The sequence below is a fragment of the Aythya fuligula genome, chromosome 3, assembly GCF_009819795.1.
Source record: "Aythya fuligula isolate bAytFul2 chromosome 3, bAytFul2.pri, whole genome shotgun sequence".
NCBI classification, from domain to species: domain Eukaryota; kingdom Metazoa; phylum Chordata; class Aves; order Anseriformes; family Anatidae; genus Aythya; species Aythya fuligula.
This window is the reverse complement of record NC_045561.1, coordinates 21782550-21805614: the sequence shown is the minus strand read 5'-3', so window position 1 is coordinate 21805614 and position 23065 is coordinate 21782550. Positions and strand designations below refer to the sequence as shown.

The 23065-nt window shown below is 42.4% G+C and overlaps 1 long non-coding RNA gene across 1 annotated transcript; it reads right to left on the bottom strand.

The window, feature by feature from the left end:
• Positions 1-403: 403 nt before the first annotated feature.
• On the bottom strand, positions 404-22070 carry LOC116488254. The gene is made up of 3 exons (XR_004253143.1): positions 21991-22070; positions 8154-8166; positions 404-413 (listed from the first exon to the last, which is right to left on the bottom strand). It is a non-coding gene; the product is annotated as an uncharacterized LOC116488254 (long non-coding RNA).
• Between the last annotated feature and the right edge of the window lie 995 nt (positions 22071-23065).

The following is a 23065-nucleotide window of genomic DNA, read 5'->3' as shown; positions in this document are numbered from 1 at the left end:
CATATCTGTGTTCTACTTTTTCTTCCTCTCTTATCTATTGATGGTGACCAGTAGTAGTTCATGATCATGGAATCATAGAACGGCTTGGGCTGGAAGGGAAGTGAGGTCAGGTTTCCCAGGGCCTGGGAAAAAAGTGTAAAGGATGGGGCGTCCACAACTCTGGGCAACCTGTGGCCCTTCTCTGGACCCACAGCAACAGCCCCACATCCTTCTTGTTCTGATTGTCCCAGACCTGAACGTAGCACTCCAAGTGGGGCCTCACAAGGGTACAGGAGAGAGGGACAATGACCTCCCTCACCCTGCTGCCCACTCTTCTGTTGATGCAGTTGGCCTTCTGGGCTGCAAGTATGTACTGCTGGCTCATGTCAAGCTTCTCATACACCTGTACTCCCAAATCCTTCTCTGCAGGGAGGCTCTCAATGAGTTCTTCTCCCAGTCTGTACTCATATCTGGGACTGGTCTGACCCAGGTGCTGCACCTTGCTCTTGGACTTACTGAGCTGCATTAGGTTCATATGGGTCCACTTCTCAAGAATGTCAAGGTCCATTTGGATGGCATCCCTCCCTTGTTTTGTATTGACTGCACCACTCAGCTTGGTGTTATCTGCAAACTTGCTGATTCCACTATGTCATTGATAAAGATATTAAAAAGTAGTGGCCCCAAGATAGACCTGTGAGGGACACCACATATCACTGGCCACTGCCTGAACGTAGAGCTTATAGAGCTGAACACTGCCTTATCCACCAAATGGTCCACCCTTCAAATACTTATCTTTCCAGAATGCCATGTGGGACCATGTCATCCTTGTACTCTTCCCAGCCACCTGTTCCCTCTTCCCCTGCCTGTGCATTTGCTTTTTAAACCTCATTTTGATCTGCAGGTCCTTGCTCAGCCGTGTTGGTTTCCTGCCTTCCTGCTTGATTTATTACATTTGGGGATGTTCTGGCCAGCTTGCTGCCCAGAACACTCTTGCCCCACCTGGTCAGGTGCTCCCCATCCAGTGTCAACATGCCCAGTCTCTCAAAGGTGCATCTGGGATCACAGAACCCCAATCCCTGATAGTGGCCCCAGCCGCACAGCCAGTCATTCACCTGATCCATTGCTCTCCTTCTCAGGTCTCAGTCTCCAGCTGGGAGGAGTCACCTATTACTAACATATTTCATGCTTTTTTGGTGGCACTGGTTCTAACACAGGTAGTATTGGTCCAACTTTGTGTGGTTGTCCATTCCTGGGTCTTCGGTGCTTTGATACATTTCTCACGAAGAAGTGAAAGGTTTAAAATCATAATATGGGCTAGAGTAGCATTTGAAGTTCTCATATTAGAAAGAGAGAAGTTCATCCGTGTGTCCCTGCTGCTGCTGTTAGTGATGTCTGGCTGACTGTCCTGGGGCAGTGCTGTTTCATGACATGTATTCTTCCTTTGCTATGCACGTGAGTTCTCCTGTCAAAGACCAGGCCCTCCCAAGCCATGTGCAGGTTGATCAAAGCTTGTGTTTTCCTTCCCATGTTGTGTGTATGTCCTTGTGCTTTCTCATCAATAGGTGACTACCTGCAGACAGCACTGCCAGTGCTGAAGTTTTGCATCTACACGCTTGTGTTTCAGACCAAAGACGAGCTGAAGCCCAGAAGAAGTCAGGAGAATTGCATAAGCACTTGTTTCTGGCAGCACAGTAGGTATCTGTGTAGCTGGCAGGCACTGCTGGATACCAGTGCCTGGTAAAACCATTACAGCTGGTCAGGTTATCACATGATATGTAAGAGGAGAACCATTTCATTGGCTGCTGGTGAGCAGGAAACCCCCTGGCAGACAGTGGCAATGTGGGATAAACTACAAAGAAGCCAATGTAACTGATTTTATGACACGTGTTGCATATTTTTCCCAAGCAGTGGAGAAAGGCCATAACCTCAAACCCTCAGAAACAGCACATGCAGCAATTCTGCATGTGTGGCGGAAGCAGAGTAGCAGATGGCATTTTCTGTCCTTAATCTATGAAACACATTGAAAATTCAGGAACAGATCCATGCACCTGGACAAAGACAACATTGTGCTTAGTGAAGAGCCCATCTATTTGCCCAAACTCAATAGAATTTACCAAAAAGATGGTGCTAGAAGAAGCGGTTTCCAATGTTATTCTGAGCAGACCCATACACGAATTCAATACACTGGAATGAGTAAAAGCGTTTTTCGAGGTAGCTGTAAAAGAAGTATTTGTAGCTTGGCAGATAAATCTGTAGCATGTAATTCTGCAGTGAGCTTTGAGAACAGAGCAATAGCATGCTCGCTTGTATATTCCATACCATGAAGCTGATGCCAAAGCACTGACATACAGATATCCCCCATCTTTTTTCTTTTTTTTTTTTTTTATGGCTTTAGCAGGCTATTATAAAACTAGCAATGAGACTTTGTCAATTCTGATCATAAAAATAACACATGCGTTTTCACAGTGTGCTTTTCTTGTCTCCACTGTGCATTCTGGAAATTTATCTACGGCAGTACCCTTTGAGAATTGTGGTTGAGGAGTATTATGAGGCTACTGAAAGTAAAAGATGATGGGTAAACCTATGATGTGTTTCTTGGGCAGTAGTTGAATTAGATGCTATTGTTTCCATATCTAGAGTTTTCCTGTGTTTTTAACAGAGAAGAAATCTCATGCTTTTTGTTAAGCAACATAGCAGTGAAATTCAATACATCAGCATTTGGGATTATAAGGGGCTGGTAGGTAAAACCATTCCTGTCTTAAGAGACAAGAGAAGCTTTGATGCCTGGCAGATGAGGAAACCCTTGGAGAGATCATAAGGTTGAGATAAGTGCAACCCTAGGGAAGTATTTCTAGAGAGCAAGAGAGCTTTATCGGGACCAGAGTATCCCAAGAGAGGTTAAAAGAGCCACGTATGCAGTATCAGATGCTGAACTGTAAGCAAAGCTAATCCAGGAGACAAGTGGGAATGATGGGGTCCTGATCTTGTTCTCATGAATGAAAACAACACAAGAAGCAGGCAGAAAACCAGCCAAACTACAGGCAGCAGTATGAGAGATGTGGGAAGCTACACTGTTTTATGACAAGTTGCAAAAGGAGCTCCTGGGAAGACAGCACAAAGCACCAGGACGTGCACCAGTGCTGCATTGCCCCAGCAGCATTCACAAACAGTGGCTGTGGACGGAGAGGTTTGACCGAGTACGGTGACTGCTATAGAGGATGGAGAACCGGTGCTGCTCCCCAGAGCACCTCCTGCAGAGACCTGCACCTCCCGCACGGAGAGCTCTGTTGGGAAGAGGTAGGGGAAGCTTAGATTTATGAAGGTTTCGATGTCTCAAATCTATTTGGTGTCTTGCCTTCTTTCTCTTTAATGAAAGGAAAGATGCCCATTTTTTTTTTTTGATATGTTCTTGCCACCTAGATGTAATCAGAATCTTCATAATAAATGTGAAGGGAAGGGAGATTAGAAAAATGAGCTAGGAATTAAATCTGGGTTCTGTTTCCACTTCTGCCACCAACTTTCTACATGACCACAGGTGAAGCACTTTGCATATAATTCCCAAAGAAATAGGAGAACCTGGACCCCCATTGTTCAGAACAGCCATGAAAATAACTCTCTCCATCCACATTATTTAGTTTATTCATGCCTCATGGCAGACAGGGAGCATCTTTTAGAACACGTTTGTCAGGAGCACTCCTAGGTGTTTTTATGGTCTTCTGGATGTGGTCTGGAGGCTGGAGAACATGTTGCAGTAAAAATAATCCTTTATTAATAATAAAAAAGGTCTCTGCAACCAAAATAATGCATTAAAAATTAAGCTAGTATTGGGGAAGGGGGAAATCTGGTATTATTTGTATTATGTGCATTACTTGTGTATGAGACACACACACACCATCCAAAATGCAGGTTATTTATTCATAACTTTTTCCCAGAAGATTTATCAGATTTTGTTCTGCTGCCTGGTGATAAAATCTCAAGGTCACAGAAGAGACGGTTTTAGTGATGCTCTTACAACTGGCACTGTAAAATTTCATTTCTTGGTGAGGTGTTGCTAGTAGAAAGGCTGATAAATTTTTATTACTATTTCCTACCAGTCCATGAGCTGTAGCTGTCTAATTGCACCTGCCCAATGTTGTCGAAAAGCTTGTGAATGGATTAAAGGCAACTGATGTCATGATGGCTGCAGAGTGACATTACAAGCACAACCTGTAGCTTTCTTGTCCAGTACACGGGGGAGCACAGAGACAAAGTCTTTGAGACACAAAGATTTTCAGACTTTGCTTATACTGGCTCTGACAAATGATTCACTGGGTGAACTGGCCCAAGTGCTTTTCCTTTTCTGTGTGTGTGTGCCCTGTCTTGCTGATGGGGAGAACAACTGCACTTTAGCTTTTTGGGTCAGGTTAAATGTCAATATTTGGGATATGTTGTACTAGTGATAAATAAGTTATTTCCAAAGAAACTTGAATTCTCTTAGGTTTTAGCTGTCCATTTTTAATGATCAAGAGGCTATCTGAGGAGAATTACATAACTGATTTGCACCACTTGACAAATCGCATTGTTTAGGTTTTCTAATAAGAAAGAAAACATCTCTTATAAAATATAGGTCTCTTCGATGACTCCGGTGCTTAGGTAATCTCTTTGCTTGCTGTGCTGCAGCACAGCATTGTAAACATAATTAGTCCTTTACATTTTTCTCTTTTAATTCAATCCTCACTGCATGCATCTTATCATGCACTAGAAGGAAGTTGAACGTTAATTAATTCGAGCCATTTCAGAGAGCTGAAGGAACTCATTTAGCTGGCTTATCACTTTGAATTCAGAGACCAACCACACAGTGCCTGGTTGCTGCCTTCATGTAAACGCATTCTCTGGCAAAATTCTTCACCTCAAATAAACTTGCAGATGTTTCATTTCCTGACTGGCATCTGCCTTTTGATACCTCAATTTCCCATCTAGAGATGCTGAAGCCTTCACTGTGCAACCTGCAATGTGTATGAATTGGCACTTGTCTCTGGATTCTATTCATGCTCTTTTAGCACATTTGATAATTCACATATGGATACAGTGGTCATAAAAAAACAGTCCCCAAATGCCATATATTATCTTTTACTTTTGTTTCCTTATTCAGTGCTGGGTAAGCTCTTACCAGTGTCTCTGCAGATGAGCAAAGAATTGCTGCTGATCCATACAAGACCTCTTTAATCCTGCCCACGTTGTGGACAAAGTCCTTTTGCTGCAGTCAGGAATGCCTCCTGCTGCAGACACTCGCTTCTGTGCCAAATACTTAGTTATAAGCAATCAGGGCAGCATGAGAAACAGAGGTGTAATATGATTTTCCAAGAGTAACCAAGGCAAAAATGGCATCCTGTCATCTGGCATGTGAAGCTAGAAAACAGTCCGGGCCATCAGGAATTAGCACTGTTAAAACATTAAAAGGAGGTTGGGAGACTTCGAAAGAAATCCAAATAAAATCACGGCAAATCCAGATACCACTTCTGTCTTTCCTGTTCCATACTAAAGCAACACAATAAATATGTGCATGTTTAATGCTTCACAGGTGATACCTAACTTCATTGTGCAGGGCAGGGAGGGAGCAATGCTGCTGCTTGTGCAGCTGGAGCTTCAGTTGTGTTACTGTTATTTATGCTGGTGTGATGGAGAATGAACACAAGTCACCCGACCTCCAGGTTTCCATTACATGCCTAAAGATATAAGCTGTCAGCGTAGGACAGCTCTGGGCAGGCTGAAGCTGTGAAGTTGGAGGCTGTGTGTTTACAGATTTCAGGAGGTTTGTTAGTTCTTGTCATTAGAGGGAACTCTTTCCCATGACAGATGGGAAACCCACGATTGCATCAGTGTCTAGCATTTAGTGGGCAGAGAAGGACTCCACCTGCCTGCATAATATGGGCTTCTGAAGCGTCTTACTGTGTTCTTAGGATTGGACTAGGTGATCTTTCAAGGTCCCTTCCAATCCTTTACATTCTGTGACTCCAAAGGTTAAACCACTTGCAAACAGAAATGTATTTACACAACAGGTGAAGCTGTAGAGACAAGTTTCCTGAAAGACCTCACTAACTCAGAAGCAAACTAATATTCTCCATAACATTTAGTGTCTTCATTTTGGCTTGTGCCAGACGTTGTAGGATGTGAGGCCTGAGCCCGACAGGGATGAGGAACGTCTTTCTGCATCTGGGTTTGCACCCTCACTCTGGAGATCGCACAAATCTGGGTACACATTGCAATTCACTTGGACTTCAGCCTGCTCCAAACCAAACAAATAAATGTGCTCACAGTTAGCTATCAGAGCCACTCCAGTTTCCCAGTGTAACCTTTCCTCCTGCTTTTATACCATTGCAAAGAAGAGCAAGGTAAGAAGCTCTGGACACTTTTCCCATGTTAATATGAATGCAGTTGTCTGCTTCTGTTTTCATCTGTGGCCAGTTTCTCATGTCTGTTAGATCTAACTTGACAAGTATTGACATTTTTCTCTCGTACTTCTGACTACACTGTGAATGGGTTTACATAAGTTTCCCATTCCTGCTCTCTTTATTTTTTTATGGCTTCAAGAATGGGACAATTTCAAAGGCAAGGGATCCACAGTAATTCTGGTTTAGTTGCTTTTTTTTTTTTTTTTTTTTAAAGCAGTGTCCTTATTATTATTAAATTGCAGGCAAATGTTTTACAATGAAAATGGTTTTGAAGTTTTGCTCACTGGTCAGTTTTAAATAATTTGATTATTACTGAGTTCTCCGAGACTCTGGTAAAGCAAAAGCAATAGGGAGTATGTTGTTATTAGAGCGGCTTTGTGCTTAGTATTATTTACATAATGCTTGTCTACTCCTTTTCAAATCCAGTTATCTAAAAAATAGTTAGTGGGGTAATTTGTTTCCTTCTGCTATACTCTGGGAAATAAATAGAGATGAATCTCTTGTGCCTTGTACAAGTGCCCTGTGCACTCCTAACCGAGGTTGTTCTTTGGAAACACTTGAAGGCATGTAGCATGCTCACGTGCACTCTGCAGAAATTTACAGGGCTCCTGTTGTTTTTTTTTTTCTTTTTTTTTTCCACCTATTCTGATAATTCTCATTGTGTCAAAACTGAAAACTGTTCACTGAAAGATTTTCGGGAGTGCTGGGTTAGGTACAACAGCATTGCTATATTCCCACTGGGAGGAAAAAAGCAGGGCTTTGGGGAATTGATCCTGGCACACATCAGATATGAGCTCCATTCCCGTATCAGCTGCTGGTGCTCTTTGCATGTTTGTGGATAAGTCACTTCACCTTTGTGTTTTGCAGTTGTCCTCTTCACACTGGAGATCTTAATGATCCCCTATTCTGTGACAGAGTTTTGGTATTGCATTTAAATTCACTGTCAGCTGCAAAGGGCTCAAATACAGTATCAGTATTGTTGATATCAGTCATTTGCAGTATGTGCTACTAGGTGCAGCACACAAATGGAAAATTTTTCCTGTATGTAATTTATCCTTTTCCCTAATAGAGAAAGGCAAAAAATCCGAGGAAAATATTTACCTCCTGTGGTAGCTTAGTCTACTTGCCAGACTATTAAGTATATTGCCAGATTACTGAACCTTTTTAGTTGCCAGTCTGGTCTGTAGCTCGACCTGTTGGCCATGGGGAATTTGTTGCGAAACACCAAAACTGAACTGGGAGCAGATCCGTTCATTCTTGCAGTGTCCTTCTTACCTAATGAGAATAATGAGAGCGAATAATTCCTTTGAGCACAGTGAGCCAGATCTGCAGGGCTCTTCCGTCTTTCCCTTCAGTTCTGCTCTTTGTTGAGTGTCCGCACCATGGCAAAGGCCTTTGCTCTGAGCAGGGCAGCTTGGTGCTGGTACCAGGGTAGAGCTCTCAGCCTGTAGGTGGATGCTCCGCAAGGACACAGGTCCTTACTGACTTACTGTCCACTGGTAGTGCTTCCCCTCCTTGCAGAGCAATCCCAATTTGCACTGAGAAGGGTAAGGTGTCCCAGGTGTTTAGGTGTACATAAATAAAGTTTTTGGCCAGGGATTTCCTGATGTGCTAGGCAATGTATAAGCCTTAAGGAAATCACCCTTCCACCAAGTTTTCTTCCCCTCCAGGTTAGTTTTCACTTTCAAAATGAAATGCAGTACCTGTCTAAGGTGGATCTAACACTACAAATGAGGCCCAAACGCCACAAGATGATCTCACTTGATTGACACATTACACTCTCATTAATGCAATATAACACAGCACTGGTATATGCTGTCCATCTTTGCTAAAGATTGATATCTAGACACTCTTCCTACTTGCATTGCTCCTCCCTTGCCTCTGCAACGAATAAATAATATTGCAATAAAATGCAATTACTTTAGCAGTCTCTGTATCCTGCAGAAGCCATTAGATGTTAGCTAAAATTATTTCTTTCCTCTCCTTAATACTGTTCTGGAACACTTTTTCTAAAGGAAAAAATGCTTTTTATTTTTTTATTTTTTTATTTTTTCTAAGAGCTACAGTTATGCCCAAATCAAAACACCAGGCCTGTGAATCTTTAAATTCGGGTTCCAGGCTTGGTTTGTAATTTAAAGGACGGGACAGATACCTCTACTGTTAATGGGGAGAAACAGCAACTACCTGGCCCAGAAGCTGAGTACTGCTGAACTCTAGGAGAGACTGTGCGTAGGCAGAGTTGAATTTCACAGCTGACCCCTTCTTTATTTTGTACAGTGCTTACTACAGAGTGGCTATGCAAGATTTAGAGCACAGTCTAATCTGTTCATTGAGGAGTTAAAATTTGACTTGCCTTATTTTTCTGAACTTTATTAAAAGAAGCAATGTAACTCCTCCCCCCATCTCACTCTAGCCCACGTGAGGAGAAACAAAACTCTTGTGAGTCCTTAACAGTAAAAAAGGGAGAAATGCTAGCATATCAGTGCACAGGGAGGTATGAAGGGCTGTGTCTGTGTTTTGTGAAAGTAGAGGCTACACCAAGATGCAAGTGTGGGGCCCAGTCTTGCACTCCTTTGGCATTCAGCGCCAGCCTCTGTACTCTGAGGATACTAGATGTGATGATTAAACCACAATTTCTGGAAACCTTTCAGGCTGCCTTTGTGATAGCACTGCTAAACTGTTAAATATTCCATGCCTGAAAATGTAGTAAGTGTTTCTCATCTGCCTTGCTTGCAGGTAGCAGTTGGGGTCACTAGGACAGGTATGGCAGCTCTCTCCTGAACCAGCACCGGAATCCTCACTGCTCCGGTATGGCAGAAGGACAGATCTAGAAACATGCTCAACGTTCGACACTGAGTGAGAGTTCCCTTCTGTGTATTAAGCTCAGTTACTGATGGCTGATGGCGTTTGGCTCTCAGAGCAATTAATCATCAGTTTATGATTATAATATGTAGAATCATAGAATATCCTGAGCTGGAAGGGACCCATAAGGATCATCAAGTCCAACTCTTGACACCGCACAGGTCTACCCAAAAGTTCAGACCATGTGCCTAAGTTCACAGTCCAATCTCTTCTTAAATTCAGACAGGCTCGGTGCAGTGACCACTTCCCTGGGGAGCCTGTTCCAGTGTGCAACCACCCTCTCTGTGAAGAACCCCCTCCTGACGTCCAGCCTAAATTTCCCCTGCCTCAGCTTAACCACGTTCCCGCGGGTCCTGTCACTAGTGTTAATGGAGAAAAGGTCTCCTGCCTCTCGACACCCCCTTACGAGGAAGTTGTAGACTGTGATGAGGTCCCCCCTCAGCCTCCTCTTCTCCAGGCTGAACAGGCCCAGTGAACTCATCCGTTCTTTGTACATCTTCCCCTCAAGGCCTTTCACCATCTTCGTAGCCCTCCTCTGGACACTCTCCAACAGTTTCATGTCCTTTTTTATACTGTGGTGCCCAGAACTGCACACAGTACTCGAGGTGAGGCCGCACCAGCGCAGAGTAGAGCGGGACAATCACCTCCCTTGACCTACTAGCGATGCCGTGCTTGATGCACCCCAGGACACGGTTGGCCCTCCTGGCTGCCAGGGCACACTGCTGGCTCATATTCAACTTGCTGTCTACCATGACCCCCAGATCCCTCTCTTCTAGGCTGCTCTCCAGCGTCTCATCGCCCAGTCTGTACATGCAGCCAGGGTTTCCCCGTCCCAGGTGCAGGACCCGGCACTTGCTCTTATTGAACTTCAGGCGGTTGGTGATCGCCCAGCTCTCCAACCTGTCCAGATCCCTCTGCAAGGCCTTTCCACCCTCATTCGAATCCACAACTCCTCCAAGTTTGGTGTCATCAGCAAACTTGCTCAAAATACCTTCTATTCCTACATCCAGATCATTTATAAAAATATTGAAAAGTACCGGCCCTAAAATGGAGCCTTGAGGGACCCCACTGGTGACCGCCCGCCAGCCTGACACAGCCCCATTTACCATAACCCTTTGGGCCCTGCCCGTTAGCCAATTGCTCACCCAATAGTAGTTGTTGTAGTTATTATGCTGTGGAAAACAGCAAAATTACTAGGAAATCCTATAAAAAGTCACCAAATGAAACTATAAATAGAGCATTAACTTTCAAAGATTTACTCCTGAGATGACCTTTACATAACTGTTTCCTAACAATAAGCTCTTAATCTGCCTATCGCATTCAGCAGGGAAACCATTGGAGAGGCCTGGAACATGAAACATTGCACTTGATCTTTTAAGGGAATCAGATTTTCCCATCTCAAAGCTACAACTGAGGGAAGAAAAAGTTTGCATTGCAGCTTGGTTTTTGAAGTGTACACAGCTCCAAGAACGGGATCAATTTCTTCACAACCCTTTGCAAGATTTCAGAAATAACATATATTAAACTGTTGAGCCTGATGAGGTTTCAAGTCTTTCACCCACCTGACTGACAGCTGATCACAGAAGAAATGCAGGAACTTTTCACAGTGCCAAGAAATGATTAGTCATGACAGTAAAAATATCCATAAAGGAGTTTTATAATATATCGTTGAAGTCTTGGATTTGTTTTGCAGCCTCATGAGAGGTTTTGCCTGAAGCACTGTGAGTTCAGTGTGTGATAAACTCCCCGTATTTTAATTGGAGGTGGATGAAGCACATTTGTTGCAGGGCTCAGGGTACTGCTTCTGCTAAGATGTGTATTGCACAAAACTAAAGCTTGCATGCATTGTCTTTAGTATATAACTAGAAAGAAGTCTATAGAAGTTTCTTGCCTTCCTTCCGCCTATTTTGTAATATCTGTAAGTTAGAGCATTGAGTTTCCGCATGCCAGCTAACTTGGCAGTGACAAGAAGATGCTGAGAAAAGATCTCAGCACGGTCGGTAAGCTTTGCATGTTGAGGTTTATTTAAACAGCAGGCATTGCCTTACATTGTGAAATGCACACAGAGAGCTGAAGGAGGCTGCCATTTCCAGAACCCCATGGGAAAATAACATCACCTCCCAGATCCACCAGTTAAAAGGGGACTTGGTTGGGTCACGGACCAAGAAAGTAGCAGTTGGGTGCTTGATATGGAGGCCTGGGTAAGCCTGGATAATCCTGCTTCTTGGGAGGACAGTTCTTCTTTCCATTCTCACAGTGGACTTACTTGTCTGGAGAAATATAAATGTATTCAGCCCTAAAATGCATTCTGTTTGAGTGCATAGAGCCAGTCTTGGTGCTTTGTAGTCATGGCCATAGTGCAGAGGTGAGTGATACCAAACTAGACAGAGGATTTTAAATTGGCATGATAATATGCAGAGGTCCCTAACTAGTAAGTTGAAACTAATAGAAAAGACAAATCCTCCCAAAAGAAAGCATGTCTTGTTTTATACTGCATCCAGGGCTTGCTCACACAGGCTGTTGGGTGTGTGGGCAGTGCGGTGTTCACCTCTGCCTGCTCACAGCTGGTGAATAGGTTTCTAAGCCAGATACTTCTTTTTTGGACCTTCGTATTTTCACTGTGGAAACCACCTGGGGTCAGAAAGTTGAAACCATTGACTGAACTAAAAAAAGCTATTCGACGTTAAATACCTGAAAAAAAAGCTAGTGATCACATGTTCAAGACTGAAACTTGCAGCCCCTTGTTTCTTGTCAGTGTTTCCCAAAGTGTGATGATGCACTAAGTGTTTGGGGCATGAACTTGCAACCTAAACTGTTAGTTACCTTACCTTGGCAAGCTTGTCCAGCTATGGAGAAGGGCACAAACAGCAGAGTTCATTTGAGGCACTTTGAGTAAAGGACTAGACAAAAGACACAGAAAACACCTGTGAAAATCCTGGATTTATCCTGCTTTATTTTGTAAAATCAGGCTCTTGGCACATCTGTGAAACAAATGATCAAAACCACAAGATATGATAGATATGTAGCGAACCTTTCTGCAATGCATCATAAAAACTATCTTAGAACGAGACATCCAAGTTGTCTTAAGCAAAAATATGCAGTGACTGCATAGTCACTGTATAAAAAGAAAAGGGAAAAAGAAAAAATATAAAAATTTGTTCTCTATAAAAAGAAAAGAGAAAAGGGTGTTGTGAGGCTGCCTTTTTAATGGCTTGGAGGATTTCAGTGGTAAAGACTTGCCAAGCTTTGGCAAGAATCTGTAGTTTCATCACTGAGAGCATACTGCCCCTGGAAAGGGTGGTCTCAGTGAGATATTATTAGTTCCTGTTGTCTCCCTTGGGGGAGACTGGAAGGGGAGGCTGGGTTGGACTGACATTGTGGGCAGATGCAATGCTGACTTTCTCCACTTTTGTCTTCCTGTGATCTTTGACTTGGAGACATTTTCCACTCATTTCACTGGAAATTGAATCAGATCCTTAGTGATGCCGAACTATGTAAATTAAAAAAGTAGTGTCTTGGAAACACAAACAGACCTGAAAGGAGAGCTGTCTTAATCTTTGCAATCTAAATATTCTGATCTCTCTTTAGTGTGTTGTCTATGCTGATGAAGAATATTCAGCACTTAGAGAACCCCTGTCAAAACAGAACCCACAAACCCCAAACAAACAACATAGAACAAACCTATCAACACTTTTTTTTTCTTCTTCAGGGAGAAAACAAAATAAGGCTGTCCTTTAAAATTCAGCTAGACCTTCACTTAAATAGAAAAACTTCTCCCACATAAAGAACCTTCAGGGACTTAGTTAAAATCTGTTAAGATAAAATATATACCACATCTCACTCTCCTCAAAGAGCCTTATTATGTTCATTCCCATTAACTCCCTCCTCAGGGTATTTCCTATGTCTGCAGAACATATTATGGCCATTTGGTTCTGAATGTTTTTGCAGAAATGTCACCAAATTTAAGTCAGAAAATGGCTAAAACTGTGAACAACTTTTCAAAGACTATAACAAGAGTGTTTCAGTAATAAATAAGTCAGCAGATAGAAATGTCTCACTAATTCCCTGTCAGGCCAGGCACAGTCAGAGCTTGAAGGAGAAAGTAAGACGTATTTTATTTGATGTATCCTGATATGGCACTATCCAAGTGAACCTCTGCCAGCATTCTCACTTTCCTTTTGCATTGCAGAACACTGCTGAAGTGAAGGATTGTCGTTCTGTCAGTAATTTCTTTCCAGTGGCAAACTTTTCGCTCTCAAAGGTAAAGTTGGAAAACTGGCATTGACACTCCTCTGTCAGTCATCTTCATGTTATTTACCCTTGAATATCTGTGCTGCCTATCTGTGCATGTCCAGCTTCCTCGGTGGGCAAAGATTTGCTAAGCATATTCCTGAGGAAGCAGCATGGTGGTTCTTGTACCAAAAAGGTTAGGTGAAGCCTCTTCATAGATACCTGCAGTGGAAGAGTTAAAAGACTGTGTGCTTATTGACTCAGATGGCTTTTATATCTAAACAGGAATCCTTTGATTTTTGAAGTTCAATTCTCTCACTTTCTCTTGCTAGCTTGAACATGCTTGATATGAGTTTCCTACTGGACAAAGAAATGGCAAGCTCCTGTTTCTCAGAAAAACAAGCTGCTGGGTTCATTATCATCAGCTCCATACAAAATGGTTTGCCAGACATTGCAAGCATGAGGTAAAGTCACTCCCGGGCCTGTGGTGCAGTCCTCACAGTGGGAAAGATGAGTTTTTGAAATAACTTCAATTCTTATTCATTAGTGTATATAAAAATAGGACATTTGATCCATCCAGAAGCAAGCAGCCAGATTAGACTGAGTCACCCAGCAGAAGTACAGGACAAAAGGCAGGAGATGCACCAAAGCACAGCAGCACTGGTTCAGAACAAAGGTCATCTACCCCAGTGTCCTCTGCCTGTGGTAGCCAGTGGCAGCTACTTGGACGATTGGCATATGCAAGGCTTTTCTCTGACTTTTTAATTTTTTCAGGTCCATTTTCTCAGTTGATATTCCTTCCAGGTACTTGCCCAGGTGCAAGCACTTGGAGCCCTTCTTAACTTTTTGCAACAACATCCTTCAACAAGAAGTTGCGCAGGCTAACTCCCTGTTGCATGAAGAACCATCTTCTTTGCCTTCATGAAGCTGGCTCCTCCAGCCAGTGGAGTGCATAATTGACGGTGCATATCTGATGCCTGCCTATCGGATCTTGGTCACTCTTGGTTTGTAGGTCAGTATCACACCTGCACTAAGATGACCCTTTGTCATACTGAACAGGCGGTATGGAAATTGTTCCTTGTGTGGAAGCTGTTCCATAGAGGTGGTCATTGTAGTTGCCTTTCTCTGAATGTTTCTATTCTCATACAGCCTCTTTCAGATGAGGGGAAAAGAACCACATGCTGCGCTGAAGATACAGAAGAGTCATAGATTCATTCAGTCATATAATTGGGTTTTCCCTATTGTTCGTTTCTTCTGGATATGTGTTATTATTATTTTTACCTTCCTTCTATTTTATTTTGTTATTTTGCTAACAAAGAATGTGATTCCTAGCTGTGAATCTTTAGAATAATTATGTCTAAAGCATATATTGTCTGGAGTTTATTTGTTGCCTGAGAAAATGTGGGGATTTGAGCCAGATTTGCTTTTTTTCCTTCTATACTGCTTTCCTTTTCACACTAATTAATGTTTAGCAGAGCTGTGCTGTGTTCTCACAAGCCTCTTGTTCTGGAGTTAAGGTGGGTAGAGCAGACAGTGGATGTGTGCCCTGATTTCGTTCAGATTAGCAAGATACATAGCTGGGAGAGGTAGTCAGGCTCTTATCTCTTACCTCACGGTGGTTGTGGACATGAAGTGCTCTCCACTCAGATAAAGCCCTATGGATGTGCAAACAAATGAGAGAAGCATCTTTTAATAGAAAATGTTGGGCATCTGTAATTATAAGCATCAAAATGTGCAGGTTGTGATGGCCACAATAATAGCTTTATAGATAACATAGCTTGGCTACACTAGGTTCTTGGTGTAAGGACCACTGTTATATTCAGCACATTTACAGTCAAATCTCAGATTTAGGACCCCAAAAGGCCAGCCAATATATTTGTTTATTTATTTTTACCTGATGCTGGGTTGAGTTTACTGATTAGAGCCATGTGAAATGTTACCCCTCATTTCATCCCCTGCTCACCTAGCTGGGCTTGTTGTGCCACACTGTAAAGACAGAGTCATGCCTTGCTCAGTTTCCAACTTGCTCCCCAACCTGCTTCCCACCCTCAAGCTAAAAAACCAGTGGTTTTTGAAATCAGTTGCTCTCAAGACAGAGCTACAAATGATAGCTGTGGCTGTCCGTGGCCTCCTTTAGTTGTTTATTTTGTTGGGGGAAGTACTGAAGTCTTGAAAATGTTGACTCTCTTAAGAGGATGTACCGGGCATGCCCATGTGAATAAGTGATCTCTAACTGCGTGCAAGTGCTTTTACTGACTTGAGGTATATTTTTGCAGGTGCCACAGTTGGGGAAAAATGGCCATGAATGAGGCCCTAAATCATGCTATATATTGCAGAGAGCATATCAATGAAGTATTTAAAGATTAAAAAAAATCCGGATTCAGAATTTACAAAACACTATTTCCTCCATCTGCACTCAGTGCTCATCATTTCGTTACAAAACCGCTTCATTCCTTCATCGCTAATAGCTCTCTTTGAATTCTGAATTGGCTCATTAGGCTCTTTCATCCCCTGAATGAAATTCTTCCTCTGAGTCAAATAGGCAGACCTTTATTTTTCCCATTGATTTTTAGTTAAATATATCAGACTGCTTCTAAGTAATCAATAAAGCAGTGTGGAAAGACTTCTAATCTCTGCAATTGTGTGGAGCAGATTTTTTCTTTATTATTATAACGCCTGTTTCTTAAAATTTTGTGTTTAATGGAAGCTATTTGCCACCAGTTTAAGCATAGGACTACCCTGTTTGCTTTTGTCTGAAGCCTTCCTCCTTTCCCCACAAGAGGGGATGGCAGCTCCAGAAGCCTGACTGTGATTGTGATACAACTTGGCAGTGTCACTATTAATGAGCAGGGTCACCCTTGTGCCAGACAGCTGGGAGAGTTCACAAAGAATCGGCCTGCTTTGCTGAATTAGTGTGTCATTCAGTGGGGAAGTTTTAAAAAAATTCCCTGCTTTCTGCTTTGATGCTATAGCTCTTCTCAGCTGTTAATAGGAGCTAACTAACCAGTGTTACGATATTGTCTGCTGTAAATTTACTCCCTAACTGATCTGTTGAGCAGACTGCAAATTTCTAAATATGGGTATAAGTCACTTCCTTCTGTTTCACTGCTTTACCAGTTTAAGTAAATGAATACAGATGTTTTATTGCTCCTCTAATGAATGAGTGGAAAACCATGGATGATTTTCTCAGCATATCATCTTCCTGTAAAGCGCAATGTCTTTTGGGGACCTGGATGCCTAGATATAGTGTGAAGTTGTTTTAAGTTGTTGGCTAAAATCCTGCCAAGGATGAGTGGGAGAACCATCTGATTTACTGCTTGTGGCTTTAGGGAGAGATAGGAGGGACTCAGGTTATGGGCACACTAAAAATAGCTGTGAGAAAAGCTAAGGCCATCTTCAGTCCTCTGTGTGCCAGCCAAGAGGAGCGGATGTTCTGCTCCAGTATGCCACTGGGAAGTTGCAGTCCTGTAATTTCTTGAGCACAGTGCCTTGCACTGGTTTATCTGGCAGGCTAAAACAGAGGCCATGACTCAAAGCTAAACATCCAAACAACAGCTTTATTCATAGCCAATGGGAACAGACTCTTTTCTTTTTTTTTTTTTTAATAGGTTGAACTAAGTAGAGCCATATGGGAAAAGGCTGACAACTGCTGGTGCGTTTGCCATCTTGGGGTGGCTTGGATAGGTAATTTCAGTCAAAGTGGTGCCTTGGGAGAGTGTGTGCAACCCCAGGAGACAAAAGCAAAATCCAAACAAGAACAATATGTTTGGTAGCACATAGGCAGCAGATGACATGTTTATGAGCTGCCAGACCATGACAGTCACCTTGAAATCAGCCCCACACTAATGCAGATGGCACAGCATGCCGCCATGGGCAGCAAGGAGCTGACACAGGCACGCTGTGTGTTGTCACCTGGCACGAGACACTGGCTCAGCTTGATGGGAGGTTCGGGGTGATTCAGTGGTTGATAACAAGATAGGGTGTCTGAATCTTCAGACTTAATTTCTGGATGTGTTTCTGATATGTTTTGTGATGCTTTATAAGTTGCTTAATCTCTCTTGATTGAAGTTGACAGAGAGGTTAGACAATTTTAGTGTTCCAGGGCATTCTGAGAAGCTGTGTTGAAAGCCAAGTAATCTTATAAGGGACTAATTCACAGAACAGCACTGGGACAACTCTACTGGCTACAAGGCACTTCACAATTCATGTGGTTCTGAAGACAAATCTGACTGGAAATCCATGACAGGTGAGAAGAAGGACAAGAAATGTCAGTCAGAGTTGGTTTCAGTTTGAGAGATTCTCCTCAGGAGAGAACTTGACATGTGCCACTCTGAGTTCCTGCTGACTGAACAGTCCTATTGCGTTTGTCACCATCACTGTCAAGATTCACACAAGGTAACAAACGCTCCTCAAACATTTAGGAAGTTTTAAATGAGTTTCAAGCAGTTTTCGTACTCGGTCCAAGATTAATGCATGTGGTCTCAGCTGTTTTTCTCTGGATACACTTCAAAATAATTTGCTCACTCTGTAAGGTTGTGGCAAGCTGCAAAGTGGGTCTGGATCAGACTTCACAGAAATTCAGCTGTTGATACAGAATTTGAAGCCAAGCACGTCTGTGCTATTGCTGAAGAAAACTGTTGGCCTGTTGTATACCAGCAGTAGCCATGGTGTTACTCAGGGACTACCATTGCCTGCCCTAGGCACCTGTTCTCATACATTTTCTAAGCCTGCGGAAACAATTAGTGTCCTTAGATCTGGTGATGTGCAACCCGACGGGGCCATGAGCTGCTGTCAGAAGCCTGATGCAGATCCTTGAAGCAGCATTCCCAGCTCTTAATGAAAAGCCCTTCCACGAGAGTGTTTGGCTTCTTCAGCCCTGGGATTGATACTTGGAGCACAAGTCACCAGCTGTTCAGCTGAACTGGAACCACTTCAGTATGTGCCAGCAAGCTGGCAGCCAGCATTAATGTACCACAGTCACTGGAAACAAAGCAGCAGCTTGTTGAAGAGCTGGAGTAAGGGGGGGAGTCAGTGCCTTGCAGCATAAAATCAGAGGCCCACCGTGCGCAGAAGTAGGGCTTTTTGAGAACACCATAAATACTCGCCAGTATGTATGGTCTCAGTGTGCTGGGCAAGTGAAATAAATGCCATGTAATTAAAGGCAAGTGGATTCTTATGGCTGTTACCCAGCACAAAAGCAAACTTTGGAGCTGGCTTCCCTGCTGAGACATTAAACAAAGCTGGGTGGGGTGATGGAGGGAACTGTGCATGGGACTTGGGGAATAAAACATTGTCACTGAAATCCCATATTCGTGGGTGGCCTTTTGGAAGGCAAACTGCTTCCCTTCTGTGAGCTTTAAGCAATGACCTCCACTTGCTTCAAGTGGGGCAGCTGCACTGGAGTCAATTAAGCTACACCAGTTTACACCCGATGGGAATCTGTAAAATGGGGATCAGTATATTTACTATCTATCTGCCCGGCAGGCATGAGGAGACAGATTTGTGCCATTTGCAAACAAGTGTAATTTGCTTGGTGTGTGTATGACATGATAATTTGTCCCTGTGTGTCAAACATGGTGGGCAGTGCTGAAGGAGTGCTGCAGAGGCAAAGCAGGGAGGTCAAGGTGGTGGTGTTTGGAGGGGATGGGAAGAGAAGGGAAAGAAGAGTCCCTTGCTTTTCAAAGCAAGGAGTGGAAGAGATTAAATCTCTCTCTCTCTCTCTCGCTCTGCATGGTGGTATTAGCTGGGGCTCCAAGTTTTTTTTTCCTTGCAGCTATATCTAGGATGCTTAGAAGAGGCCAGATGTGGAAGTCCAGTGAAGAAAGTACCATAGTTTTAAAAGTGAGCTGGATTCAGCATAGATTACTCTCTCTGTCTACCTACAACTTGTGTTTCAGTAAAGTGTGTATGGCTCTTGGATAATAAATGTGTTTCTCCAGGTCGTAAAAATGTCATCTAATGGGGTTTGGTTAGATAGGACACTTTTTGCAGTTTATTTTCATTAACAGGGGGTGGTATAAAGAACAGATATTGACTCATAATTTAGAAAATGTTTTTTTTTTTTTGTATGAAATTTTGGAGAGATCATCCTACCTGCTGTGCTTAGGTCTGGGATCATTAAACAAAATGGACTTGCCTCTTTTCAGACATGATATTGTGCTGTAGAAGAATGGTCCAGCTTCTCCTGGAGGCCTGCAGATCTGGGTTTACTGTGCCCTGCCTTTTTGCTGCAGTAGCACTTAAAGATTTTTAGGACTTATGTTCGCTTTAATTCTTCGAGTCCAGAGTGAACACCTAGATTGCTAGTACCAATATTAAAAACTTACTTTTATTGGTGAATAACAAATTCACTGTTGCGTAGGAAAATCGTCTTCTCTTTTACTTCATGTTGGTCTTTGGGGTTGCGCTATCATTATGCTGCCTGAGTGCACAACTACTACTGCTACGTTACATTATGTGGGAGTAATGTACCAGGTGATAAATGGCTTGGATTCATCCTCTTCCCTGTGCATATGCAGAGGAGCACTTAGAGTTTGCTATGTAAATATAGCAAGTGTACGCTTATATCCAAGAAGCAGTTTTGGTTTTGCATTTGGCTGAGAAAGTGGTGACATTTTCAGTTGTGTGGACCATTTCTTGTGAGCTCCAGTGTGAAATATGTCCCTGATTGCATGAGCCTGACAAAACCCTAAGCTCCAGGCCTTAGCTGGCTTTAGCCTTCTGTATATTCCATTAGCAATTCTAGTTTTTAGGGCCTGAAGAGGGAGGCAAAGCCCCCTCCTCCTTATTGTCCCCTGTGGACATATTTAAGGGGAATGCTATTAAAAAGCATCTCTAGAAAACTTTCCACACCTCTCCTTCTTCCTGCAGGTTCGGCCATGAGAGGCAATAAGCCAACTCAGCTTTCAGAGTACCCCCACTCAGAGCTGTGGTTGCCAAGGAAGGACCCCACAGGATTTGGGTATTGTAGCGTAGATGCATTACTAGGGAAAGAGACAGCTTTTATGGGAGCAAGGCTGTGTCTTAACTACTGCTCAGTCACTTGGGAAGTCTGTAAAAGCTTTCTGAAACTACAAGGCTCCTCCCAAAGCACTACTTGATCTAGTGCATTTTCAGATTCAAAGCCAAGCCTATAAAACTTATCCCTGTGCAAAGACCACCCAAAAGCAGCTGGTTGTGCAAAGAAATTTCAGTTTATGGTTTCGTGCAAGGGTCAGAGAGCTTTGCTATGGTTCAGGTTATCCACCTAGAGAAAGCGTGCTAAGCATGGGGTACGTGAGTCATTTCTGTTACCCAGAGCTCTAGACATAACATAAAATAGATGGCATGAAATAACATTTAAGATATTAAAGATGGGAGGAAATTAAATGTTTTCCACTTTGCATTCTTGAGCTATAGTGTAATGGATTTCTAGTGCAAGCTCAGCTAGTAATGCACACATCAGAAGTGAGGGCAAAGAGGAGAAACCTCAAACTTCTTACTGTAGGATTCGGAAGACTCAGTCAAGTAAAAGGTAACACAGAAGTGCTTTCACAATACAAATGTAGTGATTAGTTTCCTAGCAGGGAATTATCTTTTATCTGCTCCCTGAAAAATGGGAGAAAACTGTGTTTATCTTAAGCTGCTTAGACTTTGTGATCCTGCTGTAATTGGGCATATTGCAATATTTTCTTTGTTTGGGAATGACCATTAAGCCAACAAGTCTGTATTTTTCCCTTTTCATATTTAAAAATGTATTTTGTAAAAAAAAAAAAAAAAAAAAAAAAAAATGAAATCCTGCTTGATTTGTGCATTCCTAGCTCAGATCTTTTCTATCATCCGTTCTGTTACATTCCTGTGGAAAGGCTAGAGGTCTCGCAGACCTCACACTGACCTTAAATAGAAAGCTTTACCTTTTCTGAAAGGTGTAAATCCTAAATATCAATTTCCCTCAAATCTGGAAATAAATCATTTGCAGGAATGCTCTCCTCATTACAGACTGCACTTATAAATGCTGGCTCCCAATGAATGCTTCAGAACGTTTGCATCTGGATGGATTTCATTTAAGGACTATTTCTATGTAGTAATTAATACTCCTCCTTATGTAACACTTGTGTCTGAAAGCATTATGCAAAGGGATAAAAACGAGCAGCCTACCCTATCAAAAAGAGATGAATCCATGGTATCACTGATGGACTTTCTCCCTCAAATTCTCTAGTGCATAGAAAGTTTAAAAAAAAAAAAAAAAAAAAAAGTCAAAAGTTATATGTCAGATATAGTACTCACACTCTGTTGTAATCAGTGATTTCAGCCAGTCTTTTAACAATTAAAGCCATAGACTTTAAGGCTAAATATAGTGTTTTTTTTTTTTTTTTTTTTTTTTTAATTGATGTCTTTTTTAAGCCTGTCTTTCAGAGGTTTTATGTTTATAAAGCAGGATGGAAAGAGTTTCTGTCTAATCAGCTTATCAAAGCTTCATTGCCATATGATCATCCAGGGCCAAGTTGACCAGAGGGCTGGGGCACCTCTCCTGCAAAGAAAGACTGGGAGAGCTGGGGGTGTTCAGCATGAAGAAGAGAAGGCTCTGGGGTGGCCTTATTGCAGCTTTTCAGTACTTACAGGGATCTTATAAGAAAGATGGAGAACTACTTTTTGCTCCATCAGACAATGACAGGACAAGGCAGAATGGTTTTAAAATAAGGGAACATTTAGATTAGAAGTTAGGAGGAAATTCTTCCCTCAGAGGGTGGTGAGGCACTGGCACAGGCTGCCCAGAGAAGCTGTGGATGCCCCATCCCTGGAGGTGCTCAAGGCCGGGCTGGATGGGGCTTTGGGCAGCCTGGTGTGGTGGGAGGTGTCCCTGCACATGGCAGGGGGAGTTGAACTAGGGGATCTTTAAGGTCCCTTCCAACCCAAACCATTCTGTGACTCTATGATAATTTATATGCATCTATTTAGGGACAAGGCACCATTTCTACCAACTAAAGATTGCCTGACTTTTGTGATTGCTTTTGTGAGCTTTTTTTTTTTTTGTGTGTGCTTTTTTGCTTTTGTAATTGATTATGTGATTGGAAGTCAGAAACACTTCCCATTTGTAGGCCACAGGAAATTAATTTATTTTATTTGAGCTGTATGTGGCCTTGGTACATCGCTTATCCTAACCCAACTATGTTTCTTATAATTTAAAAATGTGTAAAATCATATTGATATCATAAATTTAAAGCTTCAAGTAATATCTCAGAAACACGTGTTATTTTATCTTTACAGGAAATGCAAAAGAAAGAAATGCAAGATAACAGAAAAGGAAAACCCAGTTACTTGTTTTAGCACAGCAATGCCTGTTTCCTACTTTCCTCCTCCAGATGAAGGCTAAAACAGTCCATAATCCAGCTTCTTGAGATCCTCAATATTTTTTTTCTCTGCCTTGCTCTTTGAAAGTGCACACCATTTACATAGGGCACTACGTATGTAAAAAGCTGTAGCAACAAATTGAGACTCAGTGATCAATGCCAACCCTAATTTCTACATCAGGAAACTGGCTGGAGCAGAGCTGATTTTGAAACATTTAGGAAGTCTGTATTATC